Below are 19,980 nucleotides of genomic sequence, written 5' to 3' on the forward strand. Positions count from 1 at the left end.
GAGGCTTCAATTTGACCTCTCATCCAAATGACATGCTTAAGCTTCAGCCTTAACTCACTCAAATTATTGGTAGGTGGGCATTGTTAGTTATCAGATTAAATCATGGAAGATAGCAATAGCCATAAGAATAGCCTTATGATCTTTGGAAAACAAAGTGGGATGAAATTGTGAGGGTGACGGTAGAATCATTTTGAGCTGTGTTGGAAATTAGAAGGACCACATATGACCCCTAAAGGAACTCTGAGACAGTTTCACTCAATCTCAGGTTCGGACAGAACCACTAAATGTTTTGCATCCTTTTGATAATCCTTTTATCCCAAGCAAGGCATGGGCTGCTTTATAATGAATAGTATTATTAATATTAATGTAATAATGTCCTCTTGATTAGATGAAGGAAGGTGCATATCAGTTAGTCGCCAGGTCTGGATAATGTCAGTCCAAGGGTGATCAGAGCAATGGGATGAATTTTCTGTGAGCCCACGCTCACTTCTTCAGTTGTTCGACAAAGGCAGGAATATTTTCCATAGGAAGCAAGTTCGCTAATTATAGTTTCTGAAAAAGAGACAATAAAGCCTGTTAACGGGAGGGCTGTCAGTTTGCCAAGCACAGCTGCAAAGTTACTAGAATGAGTCTTTATTGGCATTGGGAAGGGGGTCACTAGAAATTCACCACAAAACTGCTGAGAAAATAGACCTGGCCATACAAAGATGCTGAGAGTTATTTTGCATTCGTCACTAGAGTAGTGCATGAGGGGTGTCTGGTATTCTTTCCAACTTGAAATTTCAGAAAGGCTGGATTATGTTAGGTTATTGGCAAGAATTTGAAATTTTGAATGAGGAACCCATATTCTGTGGTTGCCCAACCTAGAGAGATATGATTGATGGTGTCTTGTTAGAGTCAGCATTAGGCCCATTAGTTTTCACAGCACTCTTAAATGGCCTGGACATTGGTGTGGAACACATCGCAATTATTTTTGCAGATGACTCCAAAATCTGAGCAAAGGTTAGCAAAGCAGGAGGATACAATTCTCTCCTAAAGGTTTGTTTACAAAATTGGTCACAAGTTGGCAGGTTTTAATGTAGCTAAGTGTAGTGCTATACATGTTAGCTGAGTCCATATAGAATACACATATCATTTGCAATGAATAATACTTTCAGAAATTGAAAGAGAAAACAATCTGCATACTTCTCTATGCAAGTCACTTACGGGAACAGGGTCAAAATAGAGAAACTCAAGTGACGATAAACAGGGCTGAAGATTTATAAGAGCTGAACAGAATCATTTTCAAAAGGCAATTTAACTTGAACCAAGATGGAGACTGGAGTCACATGATTTCTTGGGTGTCTTTCACACACACACAGAAAGAGGAATCACCACTCTTCCATATGGAACACTATTTGGAAGAAGTACTGAGGATGTAGAATGTACACTGGTTGGGAGACATCAATATCTGTCAACAAGTATGATTCGACAGTACTACAACTGACCAAGCAGATTCAATGATAAAGGACACTGCTGCACTGGGTCACCAGCAGATGGTGAGAGAACCAACAAGGGAGAAATACATACTTTATTGCATCCTTACCAACTGCCTGCCACCAATGCATCTGCCCATGACAGTATCATTAAGAATGTCTGTGCATAGTCTTGAGGAGATGAAGTCCTGTTTTCATTCTGAAGATGCCTTCTGTTGTATTGTGTGGTACTACATCTATGTTTTGTGGTATAGACTCTGAACAGATCTAGCAATTCAAAATCAATGTGATGCAGAGGACCATTAACAGTAACAGAACTGTCTGCTACCTCGTAGCCCAGCACATCCCTAACTCTGCCCTTAGCATCCAGCCAGACGATCTTCCCTGCTTCAGTACAGAGTGCAGGAGGGCATGTCAGGAGCAGCATCGGACACAGCCAGAAACAAGGTATCAATCTGAAACTAGAAAACAGGGCTATCTGTGTTCCCATCAGCATAAGCAGCAAGTGATCGGCAGAGCGAAGCAATTCCACAATCAACAGATTAGATCTAAACTCTGTAGTCCTGCCACATTCAGTCATGAATGATGATGGACAATTAAACAACTCACTGGAGGAGGAGTGTTCCCATCCTCAATGATAAGTGAGCTTAGCAGATCAGTACAAAAGATAAGGGTGAAACATTTGCAACAGTTTTCAGTAAAAAAAAAGTGCTGAGTGGATGCACCATCACAGCCTCTTCTCGAGGTCACCAGAATTACAGATGCCAGTTCTCAGGTAATTCAGTTCACTCCACGTGATATGAAGAAATGGCTGAAGTCTCTGAATACACAAAGACTATGGTTCCTGACAAAATAGTACTGAAGACGCGAACTCCAAAACTTGCCACATGCCCTAGACAAACTGTTCCAGTATAGCTACAACACTGACATCTATCCAACAATGTGAAAAATTGCCTAGATCTGCCCTGTACACAAAAAGCAGGTCAAATCCCAACTAGCCAATTGCCTCCCTATCAGTCTGCTCTCCTCGCAAGGTGATTGAAAGGGTGATCGACAGTGCTATTAAGCAGTACTTGCTTTGGAATTAAAAGCAAAATACTGTTTATCTGAAATAAACTCCAAGTACAAGAGAAACTTACAGGTCTGACAGGATCTGTGGAGAGAGAAACAGAGTTAACATTTTCAGACCAGCATGATTGTTCTTTGAACTTGTCAGTTCCAAAGTAGAGTCATATTGGACTCAAAAAAAATTCTCTGTTTTTCGATCTATGCACTGATGCACAGTTTTGGTTCTGCCAGGACAACTCACTTCCTGACTTAACATGAATGAAAGAGCTAAATTCAGAGGTGAGGTGAGAGTGACAGCCCTTGAGCACACTCATGGCTGTATTTGACTGAGTGTGGCATCAAGGAACCCTCATCAAATTGGAATCAATGGGTATCAGTGAAAACGTTCTCTGCTGGTTGGAGTCCTACCTGGCACATAGGAAGATAGTTGTCATTGTTGAACGTCAAACATCTCACTCCAGGATATCTCTGCAGGAGTTTGGCGGGGTAATGTGTTAGGTCCAATCATCTTCAGTTGCTTCATTAAGGACCTTTCCTCCATCATAAGGTCAGAAGTGGAAATTTGCACTGATGATTTCACGATGTTCAGCACCATTCGTGATTCCCAGATACTAGATCTGAAGCTAGTACTTAGGCCCCAAATAATGAAGATTGGTTGCACAAGAGCCTTATCCTGAACTGTTAGCAGGAGCCACTGTCTTCATATCCTGCCATTTGATGGGTGGAGTTTGTTGGAATAAACTTTAAAGACTTCCCTATTTGCCATTCCTTGATCCAAAGGATGTGTGCTGTTAGGTCTTGCTCAGGAAGGTGTCAGCAAATGGGGTGCCGATATGGGGCTTTGAAGAGCTGGATAACAGAGCTTTTGAGGAGCCATTTCTTCTCTCAATGTCGTTAGTCTGTGGAATTGTCTTTTGCTTAGACCAGTGAAGATCCAATCATTGAAGATATTTAAGGTGGATTCAGATAGATTTTTGATTGACAAGGCAGTAAAGAATGAAGAGCAGTAGATAGCGAGGTGCCTTAAAGGCCAAATCACATCAACTATAGGTTTGTTGAGTGATGGAGCAAGCCTGAGGGAGATAAATGGACTACTCTCAATCCTAAATCTTGTATTCAAATCAAATCTATTAATTGAAGCCTTTTTAAAGAGTAAGTTTTGAGTTGATATCATTTTCCAGCTCTCTCACACCTCTTTGTGATGCTGAACAGTGCCTTTTCCTGTCACCCATTAATTCTGTTTCCTGATTGCCCTGATATGTGGGCACTTTATGGTTGTGTGGATGCCCATGTGTTTGCCAAGGAACTTGAAGTGTACCTTTGTTTTGAGGATGCAGTGCATTCTAGATGTCTTTTTCCAATTACGCTCCATGCTGCGATATCTGCAATATGAAGAGGCAGTTTAATTAACCCCTTCGTGCAAACAACCCGGTGTGTACTTGAACTCATGGTCACGTTAATCGAAAGTGAGAGTGCTACTATTTAAAACGGTCATCTCACAACGTAAAGGAATAAGCAGAAAAGCAGAGTTCGTGGGAATGAAGCAATCTGTTACATGGTGACTCATGTCGCTTTCTAAAATCTGACCAGGTTTAATGTTACTTTCAGAGAAAACTTAGAATAGATACCATGCACACACCCTCTGCAATGGTGTAATGCAACATATGGTGGACTTCACCTTGTTTAATTGATCTAGAAGAAATCTTGGCATAAGTTGTAACTAATGTTTTGGAAGTACTTTAGATTTAACAAGAGTGATCAAGCAATGCTGTGGAATTTACTTTCTTGGTAAACTCTCTTCCAATTAGCCTTTGTCTGATGCAGTCTACAGGTAACAACCTTCTCCAGAACCTTGTCAGCACTAAATCGAAATGTTCCAATGAATATCAGCAGAAATTGTTGGAAATGTTCAGCAGGTCAGGCGGCATCTATGGATAGTGAGACAAAAAGAATGTTTCAGACCTGTGATCTTTTTATTCTGATGAAAGTTCACAGCTCTGAAGTGTTATCTCCATCTCTTTCCCTTTATGGGTGCTTCCAGACTTGCTGAGTATTTTCAGCAATTTTTGTTTCTACTTTAGATGTCCAGCATCTGTAGTGCTTTGCCTTTGTATGCCCCGTGCAATGCTTGATTATCTTATTTGATAGCGGTCCATAATATCTCCATAAGCCAATAGCTGTGTAACAAAAAACTCCAACTTAAGTGTCCATTTGGTAGTGAAACAGACAAAAGTGAATTTCCAAAGCATGATGGTTCACTTTTAAAGATGATGTGGATGAGCCGGTGTTGAACTGGGGTGGACAAAGTTAAAAATCACAAAACACCAGGTTATAGTCCAATGGGTTTATTTGGAAGCATGAGCTTTCAGAGTGCTGCTCCTTCATCAGGTAGCTGTGGAGCAGGATCATAAGACACAGAATCTATAGCAAAAGATTACAGTGTCATGCAACTGAAATGATGTATTGAACAAATTAGATTGCTGTTAAGTCTTTCATCTTTTAGAATGTGTTGCAGGTTTCGATTCGTTAGTATGTAAATCCCAGAGCTTCCTTTAAGTCACATTCTCGAGATAACTTAAGGTTTTATAAAAATAAGTGATATCTCAGCTCAGCAGTAAAGGTGTGAGGTTAGAGCCTGTCTGTCAGTCAGACTGGTTCTATTTCCAAAGTAGGTACTTATATAATATTACATGGATTCACTGCCTGCAGATTGTGCACAAGATTGGGATCCAGACAGACTCTAACCTCACACCTTTGATGCATTGTCTGAGCTGAGATATCACCTTTTTTATAAAACCTTAAATTATCTCAAGAATGTAACTTAAAAGAACTTCTGGAATTTACATATTAATGAATCTAAATCTCCAACACATTCTAAAAGATAAAAGACTTTACAGCGATCTAGGTTTGTTCAATATATCAGTTCAGTTACGTGATACTGCAATCTTTTGCAATAAATTATGTGTCATATGGTCCTGCTCCACAGCCACCTGATGATGGAGCAGCACTTTGAAAGCTCATGCTTCCAAATAAACCTGTTGGACTATAACTTGGTGTTGTGTGATTTTTAACTTTGTCCGCTTTTAAAGAATTTGCATTGAAGCAGCAGTCATTTCAAGGAATATAGAAGGCTTAGAGCATCAGGAAAAATAACAAACAAGAAACAGAGGTATGAATTCAGAACTGCCAGGGTCTCTAACAGACTCACAGGGCTTTATGAATAAAACTTTGAGCAAAATAATGATTGCAAGAACATCTTAACACAGGAAGATGCCTGGAGGGTTGAGTTGAAAAATGAAAAGCAAGCTTCCACCAAGAATTTGTGATGCTGGATAGCCTTCAAGCAAGTTGTCTATGGCAAGATGATTGATTGTGGTGTATTCCACAAGGGTTAGCATTCTCCTTCTGTGTACTGTGTACTTGAAGATAACTTTACATGTTACGCCATTACAGGATTTTCTATTTAAAAGCCTTTCTTGTATTTTTTTAGCCCTGTCTCATTGAATGCTTTTGTTCATGGCAGTTGTAATAACATTGTGTCACAGGGCTGGGATTTTCCTATCCTGACACCAGGCCAAAGTGACACAGGGCTTTAAAAATGGCTTACGGGACTCAATCCAGAATTCCTGTCCTTTTTCCCTACAGTTTTCATCTTGAGGGGTGCGTCGTAAAAAGCATACAACTGGCCTGATGTTGCAGTCCTCTTGCAGAGTGTACATTTCCGAACCTCCACAATTTTGTCAGAGGGGATCAAGTCTTGGTCGGCTTTATGAATCACCCAAGTTCAGAGATGCTATGAACCATATGAAAGCTCAGAACAAAAGGAGCTGCCTATTTCACATATCATAATGAAATGTTATAATGTAAGCTCGATCTGTTGACAGTCCTTTGTTTAAGGATTAATGGTGCTGGAAGAGCACAGCAGTTCAGGCAGCATCCGAGGCGCAGTAAAATCGACGTTTCGGGCAAAAGCCCTTCATCAGGAATAAAGGCAGAGAGCCTGAAGCATGGAGAGATAAGTGAGAGGAGGGTGGGGGTGGGGAGAAAGTAGCATAGAGTACAATAGGTGAGTGGGAGAGGGGATGAAGGTGATAGGTCGGGGGCGGGGGGAGGGTGGAGTGGATAGGTGGAAAAGAAGATAAGCAGGTAGGACAAGTTATGGGGACAGTGCTGAGCTGGAAGTTTGGAACTAGGGTGAGGTGGGGGAAGGGGAAATGAGGAAACTGTTGAAGTCCACATTGATGCCCTGTGGTTGACGTGTTCCGAGGCGGAAGATAAGGCGTTCTTCCTCCAGGCGTCGGTTGGTGAGGGAGCGGCGGTGAAGGAGGCCCAGGACCTCCATGTCCTCGGCAGATTGGGAGGGGGAGTTGAAATATTGGGCCACAGGGCATTGAATTGATTGGTGCAGGTGTCCCGGAGATGTTCCCTAAAGCGCTCTGCTAGGAGGCGTCCAGTCTCCCCAATGTAGCGGAGACTGCATCGGGAGCAACGGATACAATAAATGATATTAGTGGATGTGCAAGTAAAACATTGATGGATGTGGAAGGCTCCTTTAGGCCTTGGATGGAAGTGAGGGAGGAGGTGTGGGCACAGGTTTTGCAGTTCCTATGGTGGCAGGGGAAGGTGCCAGGATGGGAGGGTGGGTTGTAGGGGGGCATAGACCTGACCAGGGAGTCACAGAGGGAACGGTCTTTGTGAAAGGCAGAAAGGGGTGGGGAGGGAAATATATCCCGGGTGGTGGAGTCTTTTTGGAGGTGGTGGAAATGTCGGCGGATGATTTGGTTTATGCGAAGGTTGGTCGGGAGGAAGGTGAGCACCAGGGGTGTTCTGTCCTTGTTACAGTTGGAGGGGTGGGGTCTGAGGGCGGAGGTGCGGGATGTGGACGAGATGCATTGGAGGGCATCTTTTACCATGTGGGAAGGGAAATTGCGGTCTCTAAAGAAGGAGGCCATCTGGTGTTTTCTGTGGTGGAACTGGTCCTCCTGGGAGCAGATACGGCGGAGGCGGAGGAATTGGGAATATGGGATGGCATTTTTGCAAGAGGTAGGGTGGGAAGAAGTGTAATCCAGGTAGCTGTGGGAGTCGGTGGTTTTTACCTAGTCCTTTGTTTAAGGTAAGTGACAATTAAATGAAATGATTGCCAGTTCATTTGTTCTAACCATTGGGAAACCATTGAGCATATTCACAGCAGTGTGAAAGTAGAAAAGTCTTAAGATGCTTTCCAGTGCATATCCCTTGGATGAAGTGCTATTCTGCATTGTAAAGTTTTGAAATCCAGTCCAGATTCTTTGGAATTTCCCGACTGTTTTCATATTTCCATTGAAGTTCAATTCTCACATCTGTTCAGCTATTTCAAAGATTTTTCACTTTGTTTTTGAAGTTCTGTTCAGCTGCTTGCTAGGCTGTTTCAAAGCTCATTGTTCTTCTAGCTATCATCAAAGAATCTAATTGATTCTGCTCTGGAAGGTTTGTTGTCACAATTATTCAATAGGATGGTAATATTTATGTTTGGCAACTTCTCGCTAGTGAATTTAGTTCAGTAGGGTGTGTTGAAACATCAGTCAAGGTGAATGTGAACTTGTTTATGTTGGTAGTTTTATGAGTTTGTAGGAGAACAGTTGTTTGAAAATGTCTCATTTATTTATTTAATAGAGTTGTGAGCTTTCAAAGACTCCCAAATTTTATTATGGGATGGTTGTACTCTGATTATAGTGGATGCTGGCTGGGTTGGTTGGGGAAGGTAAAGGGACAGGTAGTGTTGAGGAAGCAAGTAGGGCTGCAGAAGGACTTGGACATGTTTGGCAAGTCAACAAAGATGTGGCAGATACCCGATGGTGTTTAGAAGAATGATCAGGGCTCTGATTGAAACTCACAGGATCCTAAGAGGCCTGGATAGAGTGGACCAGCAGAAGATGTTTCCACTAGTAGGAGAGACTATGACCAGGGGACACAGCCTCAGAGGGAAGGGATGACCATTTAGAACTGGAATAAAGAGGTATTTCTTCAGTCAGACAGTGATGACTCTGTGGAACTCATTCCCACAGAGGTCTGTGGAGGCCAGGCCATTGACATAGATATTTGATTAGTAAGGGGATCAAGTGTTACAGAGTGAAAGCTGGAGAATGGGATTGATAACAAAAGGTGGAGCAGATATGATGGGCTGAATGGCCTAATTCTGCTCCTATATCTGTCTTTGTGGTCTTATGATATGGGTATATGGGATTTGAAAGGTATATGATAGAATGAGAGGGTCTGGAGTTGAGGGAGCATGAAGAAGGTATGGAATGGAGAGGGGACTGATGAGGAAATGGGGAATAGGAGGTTTAGGGTTGGGGGAATGGGACTTATTCTGGTCTCCAGAACTGGGCCAATGTCTTTGAATGGAGGTGGACTTTTAAACCAGGCTACATTGGCATTGGGCCCATTTTCAATTCTCCCTTATTCCAAACAAGAGTCATAATGGACTTGATTGTTAACTCTGTTTTCATCTTCTCAGATGCTGCCAGGCCTGCTGAGTTTCCCAAGCACTCTGTGTTTATTTCTGATTTCCAGCATCCACAGTACTTGACTTGAAATTTTCTCCACCTTAGCCCGTCCCCTCCAGTTCCAAGCCATTTGCCAGATGAAATTGATATTGGTATTTGCCAATTATATTGGTGGATACTGCCAAGTAAGAGACTGGATTGAAACATCAGGATAATTTCCCAAAGCCCGAATCCCCACCTCAATGACAGAACTCCAGTCCATAGGGTCAATATAGGACAGAATGAAACATTTGATGCATCCATATAATCTCATTCCTCTGCTCTAACACTGTAACCTTGCATTTTTGTTTCCCCTAATCCATTCGCCAAGTATAAAATACCTGAACACATGGGTAGCTTTAAACTATTCTGTTACACACTAGTAGCAGCTAGATTTAACCACATTTGTAATGACTAACTCCATTGAGCTGTATTGAACTCCATTTTAAAATTTCAATTTCACCATAGCAACATGAAGTAAAATGAGTATTTGATTATGGTTGCAGCTCTGTCAATTGTAAATACCATACTCAAGTTGTGGAATTATGTATTTTACAAAAATACTATGGTATGGAATGTGCTCTCATTGCAATTACAGTGACAGATAGTAATCTTAGATTAATCCATGTTGATCAAATTGTCTTCCTCACCAGTCCAAATAAACTAATTGTCACCTAGTTTGACATCAGAGTGCACAGGATTAGCCTGATGAGATCTGAAGCATTCATTTGAGTTCTTGTCTTCTATTTTTTTAAAAAAAAGGTTAACAGTAAATTATAGAGGAAAACAGAATGATTCTGAAATAAGTGCTGTTATCGCGTCACCAAGTTCCCTGTATATACATGTGCACAGTACACTGACTGTAGCCAGCCAGCTCGGAGTCAGTCCCTGAAGTGAGGAGATTCTGAGATCCCGTTTACATAGGTCAGCCAGGGCTTCCTGACTGGCCCAGGTTAACAGGCCCAATCAAGAATCTTCTGGTTCAGATCACTACAGATTTGTTCTAATTTCAGGCGAGTGACATGTGGGAGGCAGAGCAGACTGGGATAGGTGAGGAGTTGGTGGAGTGAAGTATCTGTGTGCGTGTGAGGGAGACCTGGATTTCAGTGCCATATTCCAATGTGTAAATGTTCTCCTGAATCACGCCAGCATATCGAGGTGCAGGATTTCATTCACTGAAAAAGGCACTAGAGGAAATGATCCTTAGCCTGAGGTAAACTGTTCAGATGGGGAGATGGAAGTCGATCGTGACTGAAGGAAGAGAAATGAAGCCCTTCAGCACGAGGCTGTTGAAGGATTGCTGATGCAGTGGGGCAATCCTGTCTCTCTGAGACCAAGCAGAAACCTTTGCTTTCTTCAGTTCTATCATTTCATTTTAACTTTACCTCTGCACTTTTTTTGTACTCCTCTAAGCTTTATAAAGTATGACTTCTTCTGAGATTATCATAAGTTATACTGTTTTCTTTGCCTGACTTGATCCAATGCACTTCTGGATAAGCAGGGGCATCTAAATGTGGCAGCGCTACCCTTGAGTTTTGTGGGGACGTGTCTCAACTGTGCCTGTGGAATCTCCCTTTTCTGCTGATTTGCCACTGTTGCTCCTTCTTGTAGCTGTAACTATTTCACGTTCACCGGGTCATTTACCAGCTTTCTAAAATGTGCCCGCCCCAGATGAGAACTTTTACTTCTGTTCTCTCTTTATTCATTTCCATAATGATGCTCCATCTGACTGTAATATGAGCTCTATCTCCAAAATGGACACTTACTGCTACTTCAACCATTTGCTCAACTTCACAGTTCCTAAGACTAAATCTCGAACTGCACCCTATGAATTGTTATGTGCTAGATGAAAACAATTAGCTCAAATGTGATTCAAGAATTTTGTGCTGTCTGGCTTTTTCACATTGTTTGCATCCTAGTAGATATCTGGGTTGTTCAAGTTCCCAACAGTTATTATCCTATTGTACTTGCACTCAGAAATGTAACTAGATATTTGCTGCTTCAAATCGACAAGTGTGGTGCTGGAACAGCACAGCTAGTGAGGCAGCATCCGAGGAGCAGGAGAATCGACGTTTCACGCATCAGGAATTTCATCAGGAATTTTCTGCTTTAACCGTCTCTCATTATTTGGGGGTCTATACTGTATGCCTGACAGTGTGGGCTGTCCCTTTGTTTCTAAACTCAATCCATATCCTCATTTGATGATTCATTTCGTATTTCAGCCTTCCTCACATCTGTGATGGGTTCTTTAACCAGTAATGTTGCAATCTTCGAGGAGAAAGTGAGGTCTGCAGATGCTGGAGATCAAAGTTGAAACTTTATTGCTGGAACAGCACAGCAGGTCAGGCAGCATCCAGGGAACAGGAGATTCGACATTTCGGGCACAGGCCCTTCTTCAGGAATGAGCAGAGAGTGTTCAGCAGGAGAAGATAAAAGGTAGGGAGGAGGGACTTGGAGGAGGGGCGTTGAAAATGTGATAGGTGGAAAGAGGTCAAGGTGAGGGTGATAGGTCGGAGTAGGATGGAGGCGGAGAGGTCAAGAAGAAGACTGCAGGTCAGGAAGGCGGTGCCGGGCTGGAGGGATTCGGCTGAGACAAGGTGGGGGGAGGGGGGATGAAGAAACTGGTGAAGTCCAAGTTCATCCCCTGCGGTTGGAGGGTTCCCAGTCGGAAGATAAGACGCTCCTCCTCCGACCGTCGCGTTGTTGTGGTTTGGCGGTGGATGAGTCCAATGACCTGCATATCCTCGGTGGAGTGGGAGGGGGAGTTGAAATGCTGTGCTACAGGGTGGTTGGGTTGGTTCGTCCGGGTGGCCCAGAGGTGCTCTCTGAATCGCTCCGCAAGTAGGCGGCCTGTCTCCCCAATATAGAGGAGGCCACACTGGCTGCAGCGGATGCAGTAGATGATGTGGGTGGAGGTGCAGGTGAATCTGTGGCGGATATGGAAGTTTCCTTTGGGGCCTTGGAGAGAAGTGAGGGGGGAGGTGTGGGCGCAAGTGTTGCACCTCCTGCGGTTGCAAGGGAAGGTGCCGGGAGTGGAGGATGGGTCGGTGGGGGGTGTGGATCTGACAAGGGAGTCGCGGAGGGAGTGGTCTCTACGGAAAGCTGATAGGGGAGGGGAGGGAAATATATCCTTGGTGCTGGGGTCTGTTTGGAGGTGGCGGAAGTGACGGCGGATGATGCGCTGTACATGGAGATTGGTGGGGTGGTAGGTGAGGACCAGTGGGGTTCTGTCCTGGTGGCGGTTGGAGGGGCGGGGCTCAAGGGCGGAGGAGCGGGAAGTGGAGGAGATGCGGTGGAGGGCACCGTCGACCACGTCGGGGGGGAAATTGCGGTCCTTGAAGAAGGAGGCCATCTGTGTTGTATGTATTTTGAACTGGTCCTCCTGGGAGCAGATGCGGCGGAGACGAAGGAATTGGGAGAATGGGATGGCGTTTTTACAGGGGGCAGGATGGGAGGAGGTGTAGTCCAGGTAGCTGTGGGAGTCGATTGGTTTGTAGTAGATGTCCGTGTTGATTCGGTCGCCTGAGATAGAAACAGAAAGGTCTAGGAAGGGGAGGGAGGAGTCCGAGACTGTCCAGGTGAATTTGAGGTCAGGGTGGAAGGTGTTAGTGTAGTGGATGAACTGTTCAACCTCCTCGTGGGAGCACGAGGTAGCGCCGATACAGTCATCAATGTAGCGAAGGAAAAGATGGGGGGTGGGGCCAGTGTAGTTGCGGAAGATGGATTGTTCCACATACCCTACGAAGAGGCAGGCACAGGCAGGCAAAAGGTTGCACCCAACCTTTTTTATTGCCTCCTTTATAATAGCTGAAAACCCTATAACCAGGGATGTTGAGCTGTCATACTTGCCTCTCTTTAGGGCGGCACGGTGACTCAGTGGTTAGCATAGCTGACTCACAGCACCAGGGTCCCAGGTTTGATTCCAGCCTTGGGTGACAGTCTGTGTGGAGTTTGCACATTCTCCCCGTGTCTGTGTGGGTTTCCTCCGGGTGCTCCGGTTTCCTCCCAACAGTCCGAAGATGTGCAGGTCAGGTGAATTGGCCATGCTAAATTGTCCATTGTGTTAGGTGCATCAGTTAGAGGGAAATGGGTCTGGGTGAGTTACTCTTCGGAGGGTTGGTTTGGACTGGTTGGGCCGAAGGGCCTGTTTCCACACTGTAGGGAATCTAATCTAAACCAAGTTTCCATGCATGCCATCATTTGTGGGCGGCACGGTGGCACAGTGGTTAGCACTGCTGCCTCACAGCGCCAGAGACCCGGGTTCAATTCCCGCCTCAGGCGACTGACTGTGTGGAGTTTGCACGTTCTCCCCGTTTCTGCGTGGGTTTCCTCCGGGTGCTCCGGTTTCATCCCACAGTCCAAAGATGTGCAGGTCAGGTGAATTGGCCATGCTAAATTGCCCGTAGTGTTAGGTAAGGGGTAAATGTAGGGGTATGGGTGGGTTGCGCTTTGGCGGGTCAGTGTGGACTTGTTGCGCCGAAGGGCCTGTTTCCACACTGTAATGTAATCTAATCTAATCTAAATCATGCTGCCATGTCTCTCTCTCTCTCTCTCTCTCTCTCTCTCTGCTCTCAGCTCATTGGCTTTATTCACTCTGCTCCTTGCGCTCACATATATTTTCAGTGCTGTACATTTTTTACACTCTGCTCCTGTTGTCTTTCAGAGTCACTCATTAAGTTTCCAGTTCTTGCCTCTGAAGTTGCCCTTTCCATTTCCCCTACCACTCTAATCTAAACCCTCCCAAACAGCAATAGCAAATCTCCTTGTGAGATTATGTATCCTAGCCCTGTTCAGGAATAAGTGATTTAGCTTGTCCAGGCTCTAAAACCCCAGAGATCTGATGCCCACCATCTTTCACTGGTTTTCCCACCACATGTTCAAACATTCAATTCTACACCTGTGCTCAGTAGCCTGAGAGACTGGGCATATTACTGAGACAACTGCTTTAGACTTTTTGCCTTTCAGTCTTCTTTTAGCTCCCTGAAATCCACTTTCAGGATTTCATCCTATTCCTGTCTGTATCATTGGTACCAACATGGACTACAACTTTGGGCTGAATACCCTTGAATGTCCTGTAGCCAATCCATAACATCCTTGCACCAGGGAGATCAGGTAATTTCCTGGAGCTGTGTTGACAGCCACAGAAACACCTCTGATCCCCTGACTTTGGAATCTACTGTCACTGTTGCTCTTCCATTCTCTTCCAACCCTCACTGCATATAATGAGCTATCCATGGTGCTACTGACTTGGCTCTCACTGCAGTCTGCCAAGGGAATTTTTTCTCAGTACTGCCCAAAATGGAGTACTGATTAGCAAGCACAATCGACTTAGGAGACTCCTGCATTGCTTGCCTGCTTGTCTTGATCTGCTTGGTGGTTATTAATTCCCTTGCCTGCACATTTCAAATCTGCAGTACGACCACCTCCCTAAAAGTCTTAATACTAGGGGACATGCATTTAAGGTGAGGGCGGAAAGTTCAAAGGTGATGTGAGGGGCAAGTTTTTTTTTACACAGATTGTGGTAAGAGTCTGGAATATGCTGGATAGTGGTGGAGGCAGATATGATAGGGGCATTTAAGAGACTTTTGGATAAGCACATGAATATGCAAGGAATGGAGGGATAAAGACCAAGGGCAGGCGGATGGGGTTAGTTTAATTTGGCATCATGTTCAGCACAATATTGTGGGCCGAAGGGCCTGTTCCTGTTCTGTATTGTTCTATGTGCTACCCATATAGTCCTCTGCCTCATTGATGAATAATAAATACTCGAGCCACTAACCAAGTTCCAAAACCGAGATCTCAAGCTTGTGCAAAGGTGACATTTCCTGCATGCGTATTGGTAAGGGTCATATGGTGTGTTAATGTCATTGCATATACTGCAGGACGGAGATTCCACTTGGCCAAGTTGACCTGCCATCTGGTAACTTTAAAACCTATTTAGTCCAATTTAGAATAAATGAAAAACCTCCTGTTTTGTCATTGCAGATCATTATATCTGTGCAAGAGTGTGCTGTGGACAGCATTAATACACTCCCTGATTCCATCAGTGTAGCATTCAGTCAGACATTCTTGGGCACACAATCAGTATGGCATTTAAAAGTGGCAAGTTATGCAAACTTTATTAAAGTTTATTCTTTATTCATCCCCTTTATTATTATTCCCCTTAAGTAAATGAGGAAAAAAGTAAACCACATTTCTTTGTACTGAAGAGTTAGATTAAGGATTTTATAATCACTGTAATTGTTATTGGCACAAAAAGATTTGATTTTCATAATTCATCCACCCATTTTGAAAAGCTTTTCCTTAAAAATAAAACGTGACAACAGCTAGATCAGGATGTCAGTCTCCACCAAAGTTTAAATCGACAGCCAGTAAGGTGTGAAAAGATATTCCTACATTTAGAGCCACTTAAGCTGTGTGTGAAGTGCTCTTAACAGCTTTCCCTGTGACCAACTATTATCATTGCACAGCGCCTCCGACCTTGCACCATTTACAAACTGCTGAGGGACTTTCACACTCAGCAAGGTACTTAACATCTAAAAGCTGAGAAATGAAAAAAAAGTCTGGTCCTGAAATAGGCCTGTTAACGTGGAACTTGAGTTTAAATGTCTCAGTGACAGGTGATTTATCACCTCTGCAGTGAAATGATTTATTTTAATAGTGAAACACCTTGAGTCAAATCTGAATTTAATTTCAAATGTTAATGTAATAGCTGTAATTGAGCCACTTCAGATTCATTGATGAATTTCCACATTTAAACAATTATGGCTCATTTTGAATTTGCTGTATTGTCCAGCACTTTGTCCATTAAGCTGATAGTTGCCATGACCTTGTAACTGTGCCAATTTAGACAGTAGTTGCACGTTTCTTTCATATCTGTGTTTAAAGTTTCTGGGAGAATGGCATAAGATACAAGGCTTCTGGCAATTCTTTTTCGTCGCGTTGTCAAGCTCATGAATCTGGAGCTGATAGATGGGAGAATGGTATTTTGGAAGGTATAAAATAAAAGTATATTTTTTCATGAACCAAAGATGTTATGACATACCTTTGAGGCAGGTGGGACTTGAACCTTGGACTCATGGCTCAGAGATAGAGACACTGTACTACTGCAACACAACCCAAACAGAATCAATGATTAGTCATTACAGTCACTCTCTGCATACAGATTTGATTTAGGCTTTGGATTGTATAAAAAATGTAAACTGAGTTAGCAAGAGTGTACCAGGAGCTTGTGTGGGAAGACAGCTGAAGAGGCATCTTCAGCAAGAGCTTAGTTACACTCATTATTTCTGCATATTAATTGTGGAGCTGATTGGGCTATAGATCTGATGGGAGTGCAAACCCAGAATGCATGTCAACAAAATTCTGCAAATCTTGAAGAAGAAAATATGTATTCAGAATATAAAGAAAATGGTATAATGCATGCAGGGTCGTATATGTAATGTGAGGCAATTTAAGCTAGAAAGGAAAGCAAGCAGGCGTGAGAAATATATGGGGTGAACAACCCCCAGAAATGAGAAGAATGGCAAAAAGATGCCATTCAGCTGAGCAAGCAAATGTACAATAATAAATGAAGTTGTATCAGATCAGTGGGATGTTTATGCAGCACCTAATATTTAATTGCTTTTGACAGCAACGGAGCTGAATGCTGTGCAGAGGCAATGGGATAAATAACCTCCTCGTGCACCACAGCAATTCTGTGATTCTATATCATGTGTGGCATACAAAGGATGGCTGATCCAATAGCAGCAGTTTGTCTGTGGTTGACCTGTCCTCTGAGAGTTCTTCCTAGTCCCAAACTCTTTGCTGTCTAATGCCTACCTGCAAAAGTCCAGCTTCCCCTTTCTTTGACTGCAAGTTTAGTCATCTCTGTAAACTCTTCTACAGGCTTAAGTAATGGGGTGATGGTGGCATAGTGGTCACATATCATTGAATGAGTGATCCAGTTTGTCAGACTCATGTGCTGGTGTCTTCAGGATTACTAGTATTGTAGCATTACCCTGACCCCACCATCTCCCCTCACTCAGCCTGCCGAACTGTCCATTCCCCTGGCGGTGGCTCTTCTGCCTCCAACCTCTCTTCACGACATCACTTCTGGTTGTGCCTCCAAACACCCCTGTGCACCATGGGATCTTCTTGAAAATGAAAGGGCAGCCTTGGATAATGTCTGATTTAACAAATGGTACCCCTGAAAGTGCAGCACTCCCTCAATATTGTCAGATCACGGAAGTGAAATTTAAATACATAACCTTTGGACTCAGAGGTGAGACTGCTACCAACTCAAAAATATTTCTATACTGTTACAAGCACAGGTTCCTTCAGTCCCCATTACCCGTTTGGAAATGGTTTGTTTTAAAGTAAATCAGCAGTCAAGCCTTTGTTTAAACAGAATAAAAGTTTTTTTTTAAATTATAAGTCAATATTGAAGATTTCTTCAGAATATAGAAATAAAGTTATTCACTAAATAAATTCCAGACATCAAGATCAAAACAAATGGAAATAAGGAAAAAGAATACCTTTAAGACAAAAGTTCTATTAGGTCTGTGTTGGTATATCACAGGTGGTGCATTGCTTGAATGCCTTATTGCTAAAACAAAATGGTTAACTCTTGAAGTCAGATCCAGTCAGATCCAGATAGTTTCTGTCATTGAGCATTTGATGTTTTCTTGGACAGGTAGACTTAGCAAGGTCAGATTTTTAGAAGCAAGAGAAGGTTCTTTATTCTTCACTAGTTCTGAGGCTTAGGTACCTTTGCTTTACTTGTTTTTGGACAAGACAGCACTTGGTTTCGATATATACCTTACTCAGTCAAAACATTCCCACCCCAGGATGTTTTCTCAGAACATACTTCCTGGAGTGCTACACACTGGCTTTCCTCAGCAGCCAAGTTTTTTTGTAAATTCAGTTCAAAGCTCAGAATGATGGTCTATTCATTTTGAGGGGTGAAGGGTTTCACCATACAATGATGGGCCTCTTTGAAATTTTTCCTCCCAACCATTATTCTATTTGAATCTTGAATTTTCATGTCTACATCATCTGTTTGCAAACTCCCATTGTTTCAATAGCTGAAGGAACTGGTGGTTGATTCTCTCTGTAATTCACTTCATGCTTGCTGCTGTATAGTCAGCTGACACGTAATGCCCTGCGGTTTTTAACGTCTTGTGTCCAGTTTGAGTCAGATTAGTTGTTGTCCAAAATCTATCATGTGAAATCTCATTGGTATATGACAATTGTTACAACCAAGATGGAGAAATGCGGTTATTACTCTTGTCCCAGTGCTCATAATGTAAAAAATACTGTTCTCAATTACCAAGATGATCAATTAAATACCTCATCTAAATCACATTTTAAACAGAACTGTGATCAACCAAGCTTCTCGATAAACTGAATTATGATCAAGGACAAAATTATTCAATAGCAATGTAGTAATTAAATAATATACATAGTGAGATAGAAATGTAAATGCTTATTCCTCTAAATATCCCCAGAACACACAGACCACTCTTGCAACAGTCAAAGGTCTTTTGCCCAGTGCAGGGGAGTCCAAAACTAGAGGGCATAGGTTTAAGGTTGTGAAGTGAAAGATTTGAAAGGGACCTAAGAGACAACATTTTTTACGCGGAGTGTGGTGCTTGTGTAGAATGAACTTTCAGACGAAGTGGTGGAGCCTGGTACAATTATAACATTTAAAAGGCATCTGGATGGGTACATGAATAAGAAGGGTTTAGAGTGATTTGGCCAAATGCTGGCGGGACAAGGTTAATTTAGGATATCTGGTCGGGCATGGATGAGTTGGACTGATGGGTTTGCTTCACTGCTGTACATTTCCATGATTCTATGACTCTAACAAGGGGAAAAGATGATTTATCTGCACAGAGAAAAAAATATTTTATTGACTGTGGTATTCTTAAAGGCAAAAAGATCAAGTGTATGATATATATGAGGTAACTGCTCTGATGTTTTCGCATATGTGATCAAATCATAAACGATGCACAGTTATCCCTGAAATCTTGCAGACACAGCTTGCTCAGGGAATACAGTCTTGAGATGTTTTTTCAATCACCCTTTCAAAAGAGCTGATCGGCTTTTCCCTGATCTTTTCTGGATAGGGGCGCCCTCAGCTGGGCAGCTTGTTCAAAACAATCTTTTTTTCCCCTGCTCGGCTTGTTTTCAGCAGATTTCCCTCCAACTTTTCAAGACCAGTCACTTTTCGAAACAGTTTCAGTAGGGTCTGTAACAAAACATGCCATTTTTAGGAAGTTTTGTATCAAACAAGATTATCAAATCTCCACAGTGAACTTTCAGTTATCTCTTTTAAAGGAACTGCTTCAGGTATATCCACAATACTTGAAATAAATTCATTTTTTCACAATCCTTTAAAATGTAAGTTTTCCAAACAATGCTAGATATCAACTATAAAGAACTTGCATGATTCAATTTATAGTGCACGTATGTTTGTAGTGAGAGTACTGGGCAAAAGGCACGATAGATTGATTTTAAACATCAAACTGCAGAAAATGTCCAGATTGTTAGTTGGCAATAAACAACTGTAAAAATCCACTTAGCTAGCAGTAAAAAGATACTGATGCAACTAGAGTGTGGAAATGCCACATTTTCTGAGTGCATCACAACTTAATTTGTGTTCCTGCACCACCTTAAACTAACCCTAACAGACAAATTGTCATAGTTAGTAATGAGCTGAAAATGTGTTGCTGGAAAAGCGCAGCAGGTCAGGCAGCATCCAGGGAACAGGAGAATCGACGTTTCGGGCATAAGCCCTTCTTCAGGCTTATGCCCGAAACGTCGATTCTCCTGTTCCCTGGATGCTGCCTGACCTGCTGCGCTTTTCCAGCAACACATTTTCAGCTCTGATCTCCAGCATCTGCAGATCTCACTTTCTCCTCATAGTTGGT

The sequence above is a fragment of the Chiloscyllium plagiosum genome, unplaced genomic scaffold (genome assembly GCF_037043375.1).
Source record: "Chiloscyllium plagiosum isolate Xiang-an unplaced genomic scaffold, Cpla_swu_hap1 HiC_scaffold_8, whole genome shotgun sequence".
In the NCBI taxonomy this organism is placed as follows: Eukaryota; Metazoa; Chordata; class Chondrichthyes; order Orectolobiformes; family Hemiscylliidae; genus Chiloscyllium; species Chiloscyllium plagiosum.